Here is an 18,308-nt window from a genome sequence, read left to right as displayed (position 1 = left end):
GCTGAGATCACATGCAATAACTTTTGTGCACATCATAGAGAATGTGAACCTAAAACCTAGTCAAAATATTGTTAATGAAATCTGTACTATGCAATATGATTGTGCATATGGAGTTAAATTGATGTAATAAAAGAAGTAAATGAAATCTAAAATATAGAAAACAATACTACACTGTAGGGAGTGGGGGGGTGCCTGAGCACATATACCTTCATAGGTATATACTAGGCTAATGGCCCTGAAGCCTTTACAAGCCTAGCCCACAGGATTACCTGGGCATCGTGCCTCCTGACCTTAGTTCCCAGTGCCTCTGTCGAATAGACCGACTGGAGTGATCCCCGGGGTGAGTTTTCTATTTCCCATCCACTCATCAGGATTTGTCTTGAAGAGGGCCACTGAGGTGCTCTGTTTGACATGTATGGGAAGTCTGTTCCATAGCATGAGCAGTCTCTGGGTTATGAACCTGTCCCTCTGGCATGTTCTGTTGATCGTGGTAAAGAGGTTGAGGTCTCTTGAGTGTGTGGTGCGGAGGGATTGGGGTTTGTTTAGATGTAGCATTTCCAACAGAGCTGGGTCAGAAATGGCTTTGTAAGTTAAGCAGAGATTGCTGCTAAGTAGGCAATATGAGAGAGAATAGTTGGAGTTTTTTTGAGTCTTTCCATGTAGGACAAGTGTTTAAGGCCTAGGATCCTCTTTGTGAGGTACTTTTGCAGCCTCTCCAGTTGTTGCAGGTGTCTAGTGAGCTACATGCCAAATGGGGCATTGTACTCAATGATTGGCTTAATGAGGGAGGAGTAGAGGGACACAAGGACCTCTTTCTTCCTGGATGCAAAACCCTTAGTAATGAGATGTGACAAATAAAAGGACTTTCTGACCACAGTGGACTTATTGTGGTCAAAAGAGAGGTTGCTGTCAACCTGTGTTCCCAGATCTCTTATAACACCTTCTGTGTTCAGTGAACTACCATTGATGTGGTAATTTATGGGAACTGGGATTTTCCCAAAGGGGATGATGACATTTTTTGGAACAATAGCCAAAGCCCATTGTTCTGACACCAGTCGTTGGTCTCAGTGAAGCCTTTCTGTAGGATGTCCACATCACTCGGGGAGTTAAGAAAAGCTCCCAACTTGCAATCATCTGCAAACTTTGTCAGTCAGAATCCCCTCATGTTAGCCTGGACTTCAGTGACATAGATACCAAACAGGAGAGGACCTAGGACCAAACCCTGTGGGACTCCACTTGTGACTGATCAGCAGTCTGACTTGGAGTCAACTACTTTCATACTGTGGGTTCTATCTCTGAGCCAATTTGCAACCCACCTAATGATATAGGGGTTGATGCCTAGCTTAATGAGTTTTTCTATTATTCCTGAGTGGGGAATGGTTTCAAAGGCCTTGGTCAGATCAAGGTAGGCTGTATGAACCACTTTGCCTTCATCCACAGCTCTGATGACTGACTCAAAGAAGTCGACCAAGTTGAGCAGGCATGATCTACCCTTCACAACAACAAAACTGTGTGAGATCCAGAGTTTGGAGATGCCTTATATCCTTGTTTATTAGGTCCATGATGTTGTGTTCCACAGCTTTGCATATCATACTCATCAAGCTAATGGGGTGATGGTTTCCAGGGTTTGTAGTTGCTCCTCGTTTGTGGAGAGGGATGACTGTAGCAGTGCATCATTCGGTAGGAACAATGCCTGAGGTGAGGCTGTGATTGAACAGGACACATAGGTGAGGTAGCAGTTCACTCTGTAGTTCATGTAGAACACATCCAGGGATATTGTCAGGTCCCACAGAAGCTATATTCTTGGCCTTGGACAGTGCTGTTTTAACCTGTGCAACATTAATACTGGGTGCCTGGAAATCTACTGGTATTGTGTTTGGTCCTTTGGGGGGGGGGCAGGGATAAAGTTGGCACTGAATATGTCAGCCAGTATATTGGCAATACCTGTTGGCTTGGTATAGGAGGTACCATTGTGCAAAAGCTCAGAGCAAATCTGCCGTGGAGATTCATTACATAACTATAAAAGGTCTTGTGGTTGTCTTTACTATCTGCTGCAATTCTGTTTTCATAACTAGCTTTAGAGGATTTCATGAGGGATCTCAACTTTTTGTTGAGCCTGATAAGGGAGTTTTTCCAGTCTTGGGACTTCAACTTATTCTGCATCAGATTCCTCCTTCTGTTGTAGAGCTTGTTTATGGCAAGGGACCACCCGATTGGTTTCCTTTTTTTTTTGGAGGAGAGTGTCTTGGTTCTGTTGGTTTTGGCGAGATCCATGCATTTGTGTACATATTCGTACAGTGCATTGGTGTATAATTCAGCAATCATGTAACTATTCTGTATTTGCATGGGTGCCGTGAAGTTAGCCATCTCTGTTTTTAGGAGCCCAAAGTTAGCTTTGGAGAAGTTTTTCATGATGGTCACCTTTGCAGGGGTGGGGGGTGGGAGGGATGTGGATTTCAAAGGTGATTAGTTTGTGGTCGGATCTAACCAGGGAGGAGTTGACTATTGGTGAAGAGCAATGGTCACCCTTGTTAGTAATGACCAGGACAAAGATGTTGCTACCTCTAGTGGAGGTAAGAACAAGCTGGTCCAGGGCATTGGAATTCATGTATTCCAGGAAACGTTGGACAAGTGTATTGATACAGCAGTAGTTTTCCCAATTAATGGAGGGGTAGTTGAAGTTGCCCAGTATGAGAGTGTTAGGTTGGATCCTAATATTCTCCAGGGTGCTTAGGAACATGGAGTGTGAGTCTTAGGACATGGTTGGGGACCTATAGCAGGCTATGAACTGAATTGTTATCTTACCCAATGTTAGTTGCACCTGAAGTATCTCTGATGCATTATGTTGGGCCAACAGTCTGGAGATCTGCATATCCTTTATGAATATGGAAACACCATTGCCTTTGGAGCTTTGGTCCAAGTTCTGGGGATGAAAGGTGTGGAATGAGTTATAGCTTGGTAGTGCAGGGGTGTTTTCTGCTGCCTTGAACCAGGTTTCTGTTTCAGCACAAATGTCGATGGTCTCCATTTTAAGGAGTGCTTCATGTGAGTGCATTTTGAGATTTAGACTTCTAACACTGAGCAGCATGACCCTCAGATTGCATTTGTTTGTAGCTGTTATGGTGGTAATTTGGTCTTTGGAACACCACCTAAAAAAGGCACTATAGGTGTGGCAAGAGCCTTGGCTAGTATCCAGAAGCCGAGGGGTGACAGATGCAGGCCATCTCTGGCAAAGCATCAGGTCTGTCAATCATGTCATCCCAGGCAGACAGATACTGGATCCCCTTAGAATGACACCAGAAACTTTAGCCAATTGTTGAAATCAATAATTTTTGGATTGTACTGTGGTATCATTCTGGGTGATAGGGGGATACTGCTTAGGGCTAGGGTCAAACCCACCTGGGCTAAATAATCCGAGAGCTCCTCCATGTCTCTTTTCATGTAGTCCAGGGAGGTACATTTCAGGTCATTCACACCCACATGTACAATGACAGAGTCATATTTCTACCTGTTGTTGAGGGACCTGCGTGCATGCATTATGTGGTGGATCCTGGCACCTGACAGGCAGCTGTCTGTTACTTTCTCATTATTCATCCTAGTGAGTGGGACATCAGTGTGCCTCACTATTGAGTCACCTAAGATTAGTGTGTTGGGCATGCTGTTTTGCCTTAGAGGGCTTTGGTTGAGTGGCACATTGTTTAGGAGAGTTATGTGCCTCATGATTAGTGTTGTGTTGTGGTGGTCGAGTGCATTTATGCCTTGGAGGTCTCTGCTATTTGGGTAGATTTTTACTGAGAGCCTCCACAAAGGTGGGTGCGTGGTTTGTGATTTTATGTGAAGGCAGTGCTGGTGTGTGTTCTGGAGGGATATGTGTTCCATGTGGTGTGGTGCAAGTGTTGACCTTCTCCTCTTTACCAGCAATTTTGGTCTTGGCTGGAGAGTGTGTGGCTTCCAATTTGGATATATAAGTGCATCTCTCACAAGTCTGAGTGTTGGGAGGTAAGAGGAGAGGGTTGTTGTACATGAGGCAGTTGCTACATTGCCTCAGGATGCCCAAGTTCACCAGGTTAATAGAGGAAAGCACAGAGAACTGACCTTTAGACATGCCTGGAGGGGTGGGCATTAGTAATTAGTACTGGAGCTGTTTTCTTGTAAAATATTTAGTGCTGGTAGCACTTTTGTGTGCTACAACAATTGCTACAAGAAGTCTGATAAATTGCTAGACTAATAAGCTAGTAAAAGTGCAGGAGAGGAGAGAACTAGCAGATCCAAAGGAAAAACTGAAGAGCAGACTTTGGCACCACTCAGAAGCTTAGAAACAGTCCTGGATACAGCAAATCTGTATTTGGACTAGAATAGTTACAGGAAAAGCGGCAAACAAGCACAAACATGGGCTTTTAAACCAGAAAGTTGAGAGATAGATGGAAAAACTGTCTAAACGCCAATAGACTACAATTTCTGGGCCAGAAACCACTCCTCTTGTGGTAAATGGGCTACCTAGTGCTTACCACTCCCACTGACAAGCTAGAAGGCTTCCCTCTAGCACGGAATTACTTGGGGGGCTTAGAAGCTTACATACAGTCCTGGATACAGCAAATCTGTATCTGGACTAGACTAGTTAGAGGAAAAGTGGGAAACAAGTGCAAAAGCGGGCTTTTAAACCCTTTGAAAAATGTCTATATATTGATTATAATGCCACCATCATCAGTGTAGGCATAGGTGCACATTTTTGCTACTCAGAGGTCTTGCCAATCCCAGAGGATGCCTCTGGAAAATCTGTGTGTGCAGGAGGCTGGATTTTCAACAAAGGAAGTCATAAAGACTCAGTCAAATCAGAGATATAAAATTACAAATCTTACAACATGGAATGTCACTGGCAGCACACACAATTAGATGTCAAATAATATTACAGAGATTAAAAAATGGAGGAAGGGCAAATAGGTGAGAAAAGAGAAGCATCTAATCTTAGTTGAAAGCAGTTTATCAAGTTTTGTGCAGATCATCAACCAGGTGGGTGAAAGGAAGGAGCACAATTATTATTCCATAGTTCAGTCTGGGTGGAGAATAAGGAGATGAGATCAAGCAGAAGAGAGACATGGATATTATGAAGAGGGATAATAAATGAAAAGCTGTGGGTTATTGCAACACTATATTCTCCTAATATGGACACTTCTGGCTATTTCCTCAAACCTTCTCCATGACTGGGAAAAAGTGATTTATAATGCTGAGATTACAGTTTTAGGAGGGCACTTCTCTTTGGTCCTAGATGAAGAGAAGAACATACCATACAACAAGCTTCAACAACATAAGTAAAGCCATAGAAAAATAACAAGCTGAATTGCTTGTGGCTGGATAGATTGCTGGAGAGCTGTGAATGAGAAAACAATTTATGTCTTTCTTGAGAAGCAGTCTTGACTTTATGTTAGTTACAAATAATAGTGTGGATTTAATAAAGCTGACAAAAATAAGAGGACCTGCTGTAACAGCTGGAGAGTTACTCATGACTAGAGTAATCCTGAAGGTTAAGGAATGGTGCTGGACACATTATAAATGAAGTTCAGAAGAAAAATTAATTAAGGACCTTGAGTAAAGACACAAGTGAGAAAACTAAGGTTTCAGCAGAAGCATTAGGGTTGATTGGTGGGAAATATATAAGTTAGACCCAAGGATAGAAGAAATGGAACAAGGGAGAAGAAGAATATGTCAAGAGGGACCTGTTACACACTAAAGAGGAATAGCGTAGTGCTCTAAAAAAACAAAAACAAGAGGAATTTTTAGTCATAACTCAGGCATAAGTGGAAATAATAAGAACAGGGTATTATTGATGGCTACAGAGAGAGGATACACCTAGGTATATAGCTTGGATCCTTAAGCAGTCGAATGAGATGCAGCCATTAACTCAAATAAAAAATGTAAAAGGATGTAGTAGTAACACAGATGGTGAGACCAGGGAGGCCTTTAGAGAATACTGTGAGAAACTATAGGACAGAAAATGACAATGCACAAATCTAATGTGAATTTCAGGCACTGGATAGACAAAGCCCATTAGAAAACAAACAATCAACATGAATTGCTGGTAGAAGAGGTAGAGAGAGAAGTGAAAAATCTTATACCAAATAAAGATGCAGGTGGTTTCCAACAGAAATGTGTAAGTATGGTGGAGAGTTAGTACAGCAAAAGGCTAACCTTCTTGTTAGAAAGAAATTAAATATACATGAAGATAAATGGTGAAGACAATTAAGTTTTAAATACATTGCTATCAAAAACAAAAGACACTTCCACATCAAATTAATTCAAACCTGTCTCACTGATCAATCTAGACTTAAAGATTTTGGCTATGGTTTTAGATGCAAGGCACTGAGATCAATATCATGTAACTGGTGGAATTTGTTCACTTTTCCTGACAGACACAGGCAAGATGTTACTAAAGCAAGGACTGTACAATTTGATATTAAAGTGCCTTTGACACTGAAGATGGGATTTTGTTTTGGATATTTTGGATAGGAGGTGATTTAATGAGGCTTTTATAGATTTGGTAAAATTCCTTTACCGCTCATCAGCATTTAGAGTTATTTGTTAATTGATGTCTCTGTTAAACAAGCAAGATAGAAAGGGCCACAGTAGTGGAATGTCTGTTATCCCTGGGACTATTTATATTGAAAAAGGAAATCGGGGTCATCTATGAATCCTAGTAGAGGTCATTTTTTTTTTTTTTTATATATTGATAAAGGAAATTGGGGTGCATCTATGAATCCTAGCAGAGGTCATTGTGGTAGAGAGAATGCCTTTTACATGTTTTCTGATGACTGTGCATTGATAAATGGGAATACAGACATTGTATTGAAGGAGATGTTAGAGATTTTAAAGATTAAATATTGGTGTAGTGTCAAGGCAGAAGTATAACAAACATACTGATGATGATAAGACTGAGAAACAATAAAGGGACCTCAGCTGTGCAAGTGATCAGAGAAGAACTATATCCCACATATTTGGGGCTATTAGTCAACATAATATGGTAAGATGCCTGTGTCAGAAATCTCCAGGAATTCTCCAGAAAGAACAATCTGAGGGAATTGGTCAGTAACTCTTGATTACTATATAGAATATCATGTAGAATCTTAGTGGTAAATAACATGACTATGCCTTGTATCTTCTATGTGATTAGAAATCTGCTAATACCAGCTGAATATCCCACACTTTAAGGCTGCAAGACTTGATAAGCAGTAATGTGTTTGGGCAAAAGGGAAGAAGAAGATCTGGAATAAAAGGTCAGATTCCAGTGTGACATTGGGAATGGGATTATATAATATATCGAGCTATACCATAACTTATTGCTTAGCTCAGTTATCACAAATGGTAGAACGACAGCAAGACATATGAGGTAGGATGGAAAAAAATGGTACTAACTGGATCTCTGTAAAATTAGTAATTGTTTGGATCTAAGTAACATGCTTAGATGACTATACATGGAAGAAGGGAATAAGAGATGTAATATGCATTCACATATCATTTTCAGCGGAGGCCTGGGAAGAAAAGCTCCACAGACAGACGACAAAAAATATATAGATAAAATGCTAAATGGAACAGATATTACATATATACAAGTACAAGTAATTTAAAGCTTACTACATGAGTATATAGCAAAACAAAACAAAAGTACATGGTAATTATCATTGTTTCTATCCGCAAAAAATTTAACAGAGAAGTTACACTATCAGTAATATATGTCATGGGGAATTATTAGATTAACATGAAAGGTTAGAGTTCACTTGTGGAATAGTAATAGTTAGTATCTCACTTTGTAGAGTATCCGAGTAGCAGAAGGAAATGTTAGATGGAAAACTGTTAATACTATCGAAGTAGTAGTAGGATAGAACAGTACGGTAGTGCAGTATGGAAAGAAGTAGTACAAGCTAGCATGTGCTGGAGCATGGGAAGAGCCAGTTGTTTAATAAATGGCTTCTAAGTGTTTTTTTTTTTTAAGTGGGCAGTATTACTTGTAGATCTGATAGCCTGAGGGGGTGTGTTCCAGCTTTTGGCTATGTGATTTGATTAAAGAGAGTCACCTGCAATATTCTTGACTTTGGATATTTGTAAAAGCAATTTACTGGAGGAATGTAAGAAACAATTACTGGAATAAGGTTGTAGTACGTTTCCGAGGGCAGGTTTTTTTCTTCAGGTTAGTATAGTAGTCTATGAGCTATTGTGAGCTGAGTATAAGATAAGAGATGAGGCAATTCTAACTAGGTGAGACATTTCAGAGCTAAGCTGTGATGTGATGCGTATGTAGAATCTGTGGCAAATTTTGCTATTTTATTGCAGAGTGCTTCTAGTTTTCCTAAATCTGTTTTCTTTTTACTGGTATGTATGGGTGAGGCATATAGGAGTGTAGAGAGTAGGTGAGTTCTAGTGATTGTAGCTTTTGTGCTATTGGTTAGATATTGTTTGCTTCTGAATAAGGTACTTAGTTTTTTATGTATCTTCATTATTTCCTGAGATATATGAATGTCAAATTTCATGTTATTGTCAATGTGATGAAAGGACATACTACCAGCCCAGCTAGCTAGAATTTTGTAAATAATTATATATCATTTGTGAATATCGACATGATTTACACAGACGTGTGACAGAAATACTGCCAGTAAAGCTATCTGGAATTTTGTAAATAACTATATGTCATTTATGAATATCAACATGATCTATATAAGATGATTGTGTTACAAATACATTAGAACTGTATGTCATGTGTATATCAAACTGCTGGTACAGAGGTCTGTGTTGAAATGGTTGTTGCAAAGTGCTTGAAATGTATCCACAGTGTACCCTACTGGAAAATAATAGAAATGCACATGCACTATTGTAACCGTTTAGATGTATGTGTTTTAACAGAGGAAACTGGGATACAGGAGGTTAACCTCATTCTAGTAAATTTTAGAAAAATAGCTGAAATTAAATTACTTTATAGGCTAGACCAGAGACACACAGTCTGTGCTAAGAAAGTGTTTCTGTATTGTCTTGTTTTATTGTTTTATGACTTCCAGCATTTGCCAAAGATCTGAGGAAAAGCCCTCATCTATGTATTTTTACAGGTAGATGCTAAATGCTACCAGCTGCCATCAATGTTGCTTTGAGCATGGGGACTAGACATCAGATGGCAAGAAATTATGTCATTCTGCAAGCTAGCCCAGCAGTAATATTTGAGATATTAATTTGAGAACTCTCAAAGAGAGACACAGCATTCTGTATTCTGTCTTTGACCTGAAAACATCTAGAAGATCCATTCACCGCACCACACATCTGCCTTGCTCTGTAAGTAATTTTCTAGGGAATAGTAACTCTCTTAGATATAGTCAGGAATATAGCAAAGCTTAGTTTAGATATTTTTCTTCATTTACTTGAGACTGAACTGCAATGTTGTTTTAAATATTTCCTGTGGTGTTGAACTCTGATGTCACTGTAAATATATATTTAGTATTGTGTTATTTTATTATTTGTTATTAAATATATTTAAACATTTCATTGTAACTTATCTGTCTAGAGATATTTGAGTTCTGAGACTACTTGCATATTATTTGGTGACATTGTGGGCCACTCCTAACAGCCTTGCCCTTGGTCAAACTGCAATTTGTAGTAATAGTAACATTACACAGTAAGATTGGGCATCCTTTGTTAAGGGTCTTAAAGTAGCTGATAAGGAGCTGGCTGGGGGCAATGATAACTACCTTATAATCTGGGAAAAAGGGGGCAAAACTTATAAACCTGTGCCAGCCTTTCCCAGGAGTGTGTGTGTGTGTGTGTGTGTGTGTGTGTGTGTGTGTGTGTGTGTGTGTGTGTGTGTGTGTGTGTGTGTGTGTGTATGTGTGTGTGTGTGTGTGTGTGTGTGTGTGTGTGTATAAGTCAAACCACAAAAAGTGTGTGTGTGTCAGCGACTTGGGCAGGAACGTGAAGCACTGGTTGGACAGAGAGGGTGCTGAAGGTCTTGGCTTGGCCACTCAGCTGCATCTCATCTCTATAGCTGTGCCAGTGAGGAGTCTTACTGGGAATCTGGAGAAGGAGGGAGAAACCAGCCCTGGACTGACCTGTTCTCAGTGTGCTCTTAAGGGAAACTGCACTTGATGCTGAGACCTGCATCTGGTAATACTGTGTGTTTACCTTGTCATCCTCTCAGTATACATCCCCCATTGGTGCCAGTGGTGAGGATTGAGGCTTTATGATTACTGGTTCAGTGGTGGGACATCACAGTCAGTTACAAAACCTAGGAGTTTTGTTTTGGATACTGTAGATATAGTGGTATTACCTGTAGAAGTGATATAGAATGCAGGAGGGGGGGTCTGTGGTTCTTGTGGGATGAAAGACCATAAGTCTAGTTTTGTTCAGGTTAAGATGAACTGGGAATTAGAAAGCCAAGATTCCACTGCAGAGAAGGACTGTTGTGTTATATCTTGAAGTTGCTGTAGGGTAGTAGCACATATAATAGTAGAATCATCTACATACTGGAAAATGGAGGCAAGGTGGGTAGCAATGTGAAGATTATTAGTAAAGACACTGAAGAGGAAGGGTCCTAGGATAGAACCTTATGGAACCCCCAGAGTTGCAGGTAGTAGTGGAGAGAGGTCTTGTTGCCATTTTACAGCTTACTGGCAACCAGCTAGATAATTCTGTAACCATGCAAGTGCAGAGTGACTGAACTTCAGGTCAGACAGTACAGATAGAAGTTTGTGGTATGAGACAGTGTCAAAAAGATAGATGAAACTAGTTTACCTTCATTTCTGCATTGAGTGATGGTATTAGTAAAACTCATGGTATTAGTAAAACTCAAAAGGGCAGTAGTGGTGCTATAGTTGGGATGAAATGATGAAATCCATACTGTGAGCTGGCTAGTAAATTATTTATTAAGAGATAGTCCAAAAGTTGTGAGTGTCTGCATTTTTCTAGCATTTTGGATAGTGGAAATACAATAGGTATAGGCCTATAACTGGAGAGTTTGGTTGAGTTTCCTCCTTTATGTAGGGGGATTATGTATGAGATTTTCCAAATAAATGGAACGTGGTGCTCAGAGATGGAGCGGTTCATGAGAATGGAAATAGGGTAGGAGATGACATCAGCTGAAAGTTTAAAATATTCTCCTAGTAAGTTATTGTCTGCTATTGTAGTCGGCTTAAGTTTTCTAAGTATTTTTTTATGTTATTTGTTGTGAAAGAATGAAAGGAGAAGGTATTGTCTTCCTTGCTGAGTGTTAAAGGTAATGGAGGAGAAGCACAGTTGTATTTTGAGAGGGATAGAATGGTTTCATTGAAGTATTTGTTAAACTGAGCTGCTGTACTATCTGAATTATTTGTGGCTGAGGGGGTTGGTGTTGAAATTTGCCCAGGATGGAGGAGTTTCTTAATTGTGACCAGAATGTTTGTGGGTTATTCTGGTGCGTTAATTGAATGTTACTGTAGTAGTTTATTTTGTCTTTTTGATGTGCTTTTTGGCTTTGTTTCTGAGTTGCTAATATAATTCACAGTTTATTTGAGATTTGTTATATGCCATAGTTCCCAGATCTTAACCCTTAGCTTGAGAAGTGCTCTTGTTTCCTTAGTTAGCCACGGGGCATAATATGACTTTGTCTTGTCATTCTAGTTGGTGCTAGTTTGTTTAGTATGTTGAGAAAAGTGAAGATGAAATAATCCACAGCAGCATCCAGAGGCAAGTCTTTAGAAGAGTCCAGTTACAGAGTTGGAGGGTAGATATGAAGGTTAAAGGATTATTTTTTGTTTGCTTGGATTTGATGATAGAAAGTATGTTTGGGAGCGTGTGTGTGTGTGTGTGTGTGTGTGTGTGTGTGTGTGTGTGTGTGTGTGTGTGTGTGTGTGTGTGTGTGTGTTTGTGTGCATAAATCAAACCTCAAAGAGTGTATGTGTCAGCTACTTGGGCAGGGACATGAAGCACTGGTTGGACAGATAGGGAGCTGGAGGTGGTAGCTTGGTCACTCAGCTGACATCTCAACTCTATAGATGTGCCAGTGAGGAGTCTTATTGGGGATCTGAAGTAAGAGTGAGAAACCAGCCTCGTACTGACTGGTCTCTGTGTGCTCTTAAGGGAAATTGCATTTGATGCAGAGCTGCATCTAGAAATACTCTGTGTGTACTTGCTATCCTCCCATTGAATGTCTCCCACTGTTGCCAGTGGTGAGGATGTGAGGATTGAGGCTCCTTGATTACTGATCCAGTAGTGGGTCATTACAGAGGAGTTTAGTTATGAATTTATCATAGTTGTGGGAGATATGAGGTGTTGTATTTAAAAGGAGTAAAGTGTAGGTAGCCTGATCAATGTATGTAGTATTGTAGAGTCCAGGAGATATCACACAGCTTGTGGGATTTATTTTTAGTGACTGAGGAAAAGGAATAGTGTGCGAGGGGAAAGAAATGGATAGTTGAGTGTGATAAGAGGTTAGATGAACAGCTAGCGAGATAATTATGTGGAGATGTATACCTAAGAGTAGCATTTGGTTATGGAGCAGCAAATATATTAAATAAAAAAATAAGAAGTAGTAGGAGTGAACAATGTGTAGTATTATAATACTATAGTCTTCAAGTAATAGAAAAATAAAGAGAGCTATAAATAGCTAAAGTATTTGATGGGAGGTATGGTGAAGTGAGACAGGAGGGGATAGCGGAAGGATTAGAGAACAATTAGAGGGCAGGTAGGGTTAGATTAGTGTGGGAAGTAAAGTGAGATGTAGTGCTGTTTGATTGGTTATAGTTAATTAGTGGGAGTGGCTTGATGAAAATAAGTTGAGGTGTACATGGGGTGGGTGAGATTGGGGTAGATTAGGGGAGCAGAGTGAGCCCAAGTGGAGCAACATTGAAGGAGCTCACTGGACCTGGTCGCAGAAGACCCTGACAACAGAAACAATCTGAAAGGTAAAGCAGTTTGGGGGCACTGATTATAATAAAATCTGTTCTTCACTAAAAGTTATGCTATGTACTGTTCCTTATGTGAACAAAAGCTAATTGTAAGGGAATGTACTGGGAGGAAGAGCAACATGCGTATAAGGCACAGGGGAGAAAATAAAGGAGAATAGAATAACTTGCAAATAAGAAAGCCAAACTACACTAGTCAAGTCAGAGTATGTACTAAGCATGGGAAGGGGGTGAATGTTTTAGCTACACAATATTGGAAGTGGCACCAAAGTGATAACACATAGGGAAGAAGGAAAATGTGTACAACTACTAGATATTAAGTAGGAGAGAGACAATTTGAAATACGAAATATGGAAACTTCAACAGAGCTAATTTAGAAGTGGAGAGACTAGTACTCCCCTGTGATGTGAGAGACAGTTTACATAAACAAGAAAGTGGATTGAACTGGGTAAGTAAAACACACACATTAGACAAGTAAGGTAGATGCTGAGCCAAAAATGGGCCCACTGTAAAAATAGTAGAGCACGAAGCCACTGAAAAGTTAGGTGTAAGGCTTGTGGGCTAATTGTCAGAATCAAGCTTACAGGTCAAAAGTCAGATAAGAGAAAGATCAGATTAAGTGGTAGCATATAAGAATCAGTAAATAGAAAGAGTACCAGCAAATAAAATAGAGAGGAAAGAGGGATATTGCATAGTCAAAGCCACTATAAGTAGAAATAATAGAAGTAGAGCACAGTAGAAATTATAAACACATCAGCAATAATAATTACAACAGATACAAAGAAATTACTATTCCAAAAATTGCCAGCTGAGAACTGTGTGCATTAAACAGTTAAAATAACTGTACTTCCAAGTGTTTGAGTAATCAGGCCATATTATGCAGCTTAGCACAAGTTTAATCAAGTTTTATATCCTGTATATACTCTTAAATAGCTGTAGCTGCAAGTGTCATTGAAACACTCAATATTAGAGACGGAAAAAAATGCTGGGATATATAACAATAAGTACGCCATAATAAACCCATGAGACTGGGTCATCATATGTTGCAAATAAGTGAAATTATATAGCTGCTAATAGCACCCTGTATCCATTCTAGTAACCCATACACAAAAAAAAAAAAAAAAAGTCAGTCAATTCACTGAAGCAGCTCTTTGGCAATAGCATGCGGTAGTAGGTATCTCACTAAAGTATCGGCAATGACTTAGAGGTAGATTGCATGAGCTATCATCACGCAGCACTCCAAAAATGCAGTATTTACATTTGAAAAGGTCAGAAAACCAGTTCAGATATCAAAAAATGTCACACTTGCATAACTTAACCATGGCACTCGCACATCACCTGTTCTGTACGGGAATCCTAACCCTAGATAGAACAGTAAAAGATGGTGCTGGACACCAGGCAAGGAATGTAAACAGCACAATGCATCCTGGGAGCCAGGAAGGAGTGGATAGCAGAAAGGCACTGAAATTCAGTATGAGATAAAGTCAAGCACAGTCGAAAGTGGACCTGGTCACAGTAGACCATGACAACAGAAACAATCTGAAAGGTACAGCTATTTGGGGAACTGATTATGGTAAACTGTGTTCTTCACTAAAACATATGCTATGTAAAATTCCTTATATGATCAAGATCCAGTTGTAAGGGAATGTACAGGGAGGAAGAGCAACATGCATATAAGGCTTGGGGGAGAAAGCAATGGAGAGTAGAATAGCTTGCAAATAGGAAAGCCAAACTTCACAAATCGACTAAGAGTATGTACTAAGTATGGTTTTAGCTACACAATATTGGAAGTGGTACAGAAGTAATAACAATTTGAAATAAGTATGGAAACTTCAGCACAGCTAATTTAGAAGGTGAGGGGGAATAGTACTCCCCAGTGATGTGCAAGATGACCATTTACATAAATCAATTTAAGTGGATTAAATTGATTAAGTAAAACCATACATTAGACAAGCAATGTAGAAGCTGAGCCAAAAATGGGTCCACTGTAAAAATGGTAGAGCACAAAGCCACTGGGAAGTCAAGCATGAGGTGTGTGATAATTGGCAAATGAAAGCTACTAACATTAGACAAGTGAGGTAGAGGGTGAGCCAAAAATGGGAAATTGAGTTTCTCCGCATAGTCCCTGGAATTAATCTGCATGAAAGGATGCTACTCAATGCTAGGAACCTTAACATGAAACTGCACTCACATAAGTTCATAGATTAGTATTATTATTAGCTAACTGCCCTTGTGAGCCATTTTAAGCCAAGCCAATTATCCATTGTGAGACTTAAACCCTGCACCTTGTGTTTGTAAAGCAAATGCCTTAACCATTAGGCCACCCTCCCAACATGAATCTATGAACCTATGAACCTATAAGATGCTACTGAATGCTAGGAACCTTAACATGAAACTGCACCCACTGGAATCATTCCTCACCATAGAAGATGCTGAGATTTGTGTAGTCACTGAAAACTGGTTTAAATCAGTGGAGAGCACCCCAGCCTTACCAGGTTACTCCGCCTTCCATACACTCAGATCCCAAATGGAGGGCAATAAAGCTAGAGGAGGAGGTGTATCTATATACATTAAAGATACTCACACTTCCAGACTGGTCAAACAGTATGATGCACATGATACACTTCAAGTGCAACTAACTGTGGACAAGACACCTATTCAAGGCTTAGCCAGCTATAGGACCCCATCCAAGAATCATGATACCCATTCCACCTATCTGGATCTACTTGACTTCATCAAGATTCAACCTAATGCCCTGGTCCTGGATGACTTCAACTATCCAACTATAGATTGGAAGAAGTCCCAGAATGCTCTTGCACAGATATTTCTCAACTTTATCAATTCAAACGCCTTGTACCAGCTGGTCAGCATCCCAACAAGGGGTGACAGCATTTTAGACGTAGTACTGACAAACATGGGTGATCACTGCAGTGTCATTGTTCCTGGAACGATCCGACCACAAGGCAGTCATTTTTGAAGTCACCATCCCCCTGACCCCCTCCTTCAGCTGTGGTCAGACGAAAAAACTTCTTCAAAGCTGATTACAACCTCCTGTGGACAGGGTTGAACAGCTTCTTAGTTCCTTTGTCCTCTGAGGAACCAGTCACCTATGCAGAGACCTACACCAAGGCTCTATACAAGCATCTATACAGCTGCATGGACTTGGCAATACCAGATAGGACCAAAACATGCTCCTCTAGGAAGAGCAAACCTGCCTGGTGAACTGCTGCCATAAACAGACTTTATAATAAAAGAAAAAAATCACTGCTGTCCAGAGGCAAAGAGAAGCAAGTCCCAAACTGGAAGCAAGCTCTCCTCAGCTTGAACAAACATATTAAGACCCTAGTGAGATCCTCTAAGCCAAATTATGAGTACAAATCGGCCTCCTCAACAAAAGACAATCATAAAGCCTTCTTTAGTTATGTCTGTAACCTCAAGGGCAAAACCCAAATCTGTACAGATCTGGTTGTCAATGGCACCACACACATGAACTCCATTAACATTGGCAACCTGCTTGCAGATAGACTCAGTGAAAACTTCACCCCTTTATCCCCCAACTGTAAATCAGGACATCCCCAACACCTGCCCCTATCTCTTATCTCCAGGGAGCAAGTCATATATGCCCTTTCTATGGCCAGAAATAGTGCTTCCATAGGAAAAGACAACATTCCATGCTGCATCCTACATGAACTCAAGCAGGAACTTGTAAAACCCTTGGGATCACTATTCAATCATAGCTTGAGCACTGGATTTGTCCCAGCCAAGTGGAAGACAGCCACTGTTATCCCGTTACATAAAGGTGGCGATTCAACCTACCCAGGTAACTACAGACACATTAGCTTAACCAGCCTGATCTGTAAGGCCATGGAACACATTATCATGGACCTCATAAACAAGGACATCAGCAGTTTCCAAGCACTTGACCCTACCCAGTTTGGGTTTTTAAAGGGAGATCCTGCCTGTGAAACCTGGAGGACTTCTTTGAGATAGTCACCAAGGCCATTGATGAGGGAAAAAGGTACACACTGCCAACCTTGACTTGGACAAGGCCTTCAACACCATCCCTCACTCTGGCAGACAAACGCACCCAGTTAGGCATAAACCCATATATTATTAGATGGGTCACCAACAGGCTCACTGATAGAACCCACACAGTCAAATTTGGGAAATCCACCTCTAGCAGTAGACCAGTAGCTAGTGGTGTGCCTCAGGGTTTTGTCCTTTTTGGAATCTACTTCTCTGGTGTTCTGGCCTAAACCAAGAATCTGTGGCTGAGCAAGTTTCCAGATGACTGCAAACTGGGGGCTGTCATCAATTCCCCAAAAGATGTAGATATTCTCCAAGAGGGTCTCACCCAAACAAATGACTGGTGCCAAAAACATGGCCTCAAACTCAATGCTAAAAAGTACTAATTTTCCCCTTTGGTGGAAATGATGTCCCCACAAATTACCACATAAATAATGTCTACACATGCAATCTGTAGTGAGAGATTTGCATATCCAAGTAGATAGTAACCTAACATTTGACCATCATGTGTTGCATAGGGCATTTTTTATGGCTCACCTCATAAGCAAGGGCATAGCATCCAGGAAAAAAAGAAATCATAACCGCCCTGTATTCCTCTCTTTTCCAATTGATATTACAGTATAATGCTCCCTTCTGTATGTACCTTGCCAAGCACCTACAGCAGCTGGAGAGACCGCAGAGACTCCAGACTAGGACAATTCAGGGTCTCAAATATCTATCCTATGAGGATAGACTAAGGCCCCTGCACTCTACTTCATTTCATATAGATTGCTCAGAGGTGGCCTCTGTCTGGCCTATAAGGCTATTTCATACCCCACGTTAATGGAAATGCTACATATCTGTAAGCCCAACACCAGATGGGTAACTCACATTAGGGAGCACAACCTGGCCTGTGACATCAATAGAACATGCTGGTGGGACAGATTTGTGTCCCAGAACCGCCCCCATCTGTGGAATAGGGTCCCCCTACAAGTTAAGTAGAGATCCTCACTGGCCAGTTTAGCGCAACCTAGATGACTGGATGGGGGACAGAAAATTCACCCCTGGGATCCCACCTGTGTCCCTGTTGGACAGGGGTAATATGTGCTGAGCTTGGGAGAAAGGGCACATAATTTGGCTAGGCTTGTAAGGGCCCTTGGGCCATCAGCCTAGTAACGTTCTATGATCCTATGATTCTATGAACCTCAGTGGTGCAGGAGAGCTTCTGAAGTACCAATGCACTGATGCTTTGAATCAAGAGAAGTCAAGTCATGTAACTGGTGCATCTTATAAAGATGCCTTCTTGGAGCTTATCACTGAGAAAAAACTACAGTCATAATTCATTGACGTAAACCCTGGGGCAGAGCCCAGACATATATGAGGGCATTATATTTT

Source organism: Protopterus annectens, chromosome 3.part0 (assembly GCF_019279795.1).
Source record: "Protopterus annectens isolate FY-2018-M chromosome 3.part0, PAN1.0, whole genome shotgun sequence".
NCBI lineage: Eukaryota > Metazoa > Chordata > Ceratodontiformes > Protopteridae > Protopterus > Protopterus annectens.
The sequence above is the reverse complement of the archived record's forward strand: the minus strand, read 5'-3'. Positions refer to the sequence as shown.